The following is a 2287-nucleotide window of genomic DNA, read 5'->3' as shown; positions in this document are numbered from 1 at the left end:
ACGGTCTCTCTCAGTCCCTCTGTCTCTCTCCTGCTCTCACGGTCTCTTTCCCTCTGTCTCTCTCCTGCCCTCATGGTCTCTTTCCCTCTGTTTCTCATTTACTCTCATGGTCTCTCTCCTTCTCTCACGGTCTCTCCCTCTGTCTCTCGTTGCAAATGTTGCACAATAAACTGAGTGTTTCCATCATTTCCGGTTGTAGTTGAGGAGACATTAGACCTGGTGATTGAGAGGTCAGTCAGAGGTGAGTTTAAACAAGAGGTTTAAGGACGAGAGAGAGAATCAAAGGTTATTGAAAGGAAGTAGATGAGAATGTGGAATTTGAAACATGTTCAGTTTAGCCATGATCTTATTGAATAGCAGACAGCCAACGGCCTATTGTATCGTGTACGTTCATAGAGTGGCGAGGTGGGAAGGATTAGAAATTAAATAGCTGGGTCCTGGATGTCCATAGTCACAGCCCCTAACAACAATGCAAAGGAAGTGGTAGAGTATAAACCGGAAATGCAGGAAATCTTAGAGGGGATTTGTAGGGCTGGGGAAGAACAACTTACAAGTTGGAGCAAGCAGGCAAGGCCAGGGAAAAGATTGAACATGATTGTGAGATTCTTCAAGTGGAGAATGTCATGGACTAGGAGTCAATGTAGGACAATGAGAACAAAATGGCCGGGGAACCAGAGGCCTGCTTACACCACAAACTCTCGGGCAGTTTGTAGCTGTACAAGGCCTGTAGCAGCTGTAATTAACAATCAAGCAAGCACAGATTGTACAATCGGATTTATCTTGTGGAGTGGTTTTCTCATTACCTCGTGGAAACCACCGATGGTGTGGGTGAGCTCCAGTCCAGGGTTGAGGTCAACGAAGTGGATTCAGTCGAACCTGAGCAGACAATACCAAGTTAATTACTACAGCGGCTATACCAACAGTGACATCCGCTCCAAGAAATCACTAGGCCCTTTCCATGAAAAACCATTTTGTACTTCTGTCAACATTCTTAAACCAACCTGTCTTGTGTTGAGGCTTTCAAGAGGTTAGTTTGTCCTGGGTTTTTTTTTTGAAGAGACTTTGTAAGGCAGAGGTGCCAAGCTGCCTCCAAGTACATAAACAGCTTGTGAGGCCTTGGGGATTTTTTGAAAGTTGGAACAATAGAAGCAGCCTGGGTGTCGTCAGCTCTCACAGACCATGCTTTCTAGTTTTTTTTTAGCTTTTAGCTTCAATTTTAAGCAGAAGCCTTTGAGGTCTCAAAAGAGTCGGAAGCCTCAGTGAATGTCTCTTAGCTGCTACTTTCTCTGAATTTTCTCTTGATGTTTTTTCCTCCTGGATTGGAGAACTGCATGTGAGAATCTGTGTCTGAATTTTCCTTTTTGCCCAGGGGTGTGTTTATGGGACGTTACTATATTGGGACAGTTAATTAGTAACAGTTACTGTACCTGTTATTCGGTTAAGTTTTCCAACAGAGTTAAGTTATTCTAAATTCCTCTTTCTTCTGTTCTATTTTACCTACAGTGTTTAAATAAATCGTGTTTTGCTTAATGTTGAGTAGTTTGACCAGTCATAACACAACTGGAATACAGCACTTCATATTAACCTTTAAAATAAGAAAAAGTTAGGGTCTAGACTACCCTCTTAAAATATTTTGAGGTGGTCTGGTCTGGTTCATAACAATCTCACCTCTCAACTTATTAGAATTTTGTGAGCACAGAAACAGGCCCTTCGGCCCATCTTATGCCTTGCTCAAGCCTCCTCCTTCATTCTCTTTGTCCCACCCTACCATCATGTTCTTAAATTTCTTTCTCTCTCTTGTGTTTATGCGGCTTCCCTTTAAATGTATCCACACTATTCACTTCAGATGAGGAGAGATTCCTTCTCACAGAGTGTGAGTCTCTGCAACTCATGGCCACAGAGAGCTGTGGGGGCAGAGTCCTTGTGTATATTGAAGGATGAGACAGATTCTTAATCAGTCGGGGAATTGAGGGTAACGGAGAAAGGGCAGGAAAGTGGACGTGAGGAATGTCAGATCAGCCAGGAACCTATTGAATGATCGAACAGGCTGGAGGGGCCGAAAGGCCTGCTCCTGCTCCAATTTCTTATAGTCTTATAGTCTCCACTAATGGTACCTGGGTGAGGAATGTGATGTCTGTACTCGTGCTTACTGACTCACTTGTCATTGTTGATAAGGGCTCTGTGGTCGAAGGGAGGTCTGCAGTGGTCCCAATGGTTGAGGTATCATCGGATGTTGATGTTTCCAGACCTGTATGACAAAAGAAAGTTGTTGTATACAGCAATGGTT

This window comes from Rhincodon typus, chromosome 45 (genome assembly GCF_021869965.1).
Source record: "Rhincodon typus isolate 14 chromosome 45, sRhiTyp1.1, whole genome shotgun sequence".
Classification (NCBI taxonomy): Eukaryota; Metazoa; Chordata; class Chondrichthyes; order Orectolobiformes; family Rhincodontidae; genus Rhincodon; species Rhincodon typus.
The sequence above is the reverse complement of the archived record's forward strand: the minus strand, read 5'-3'. Positions refer to the sequence as shown.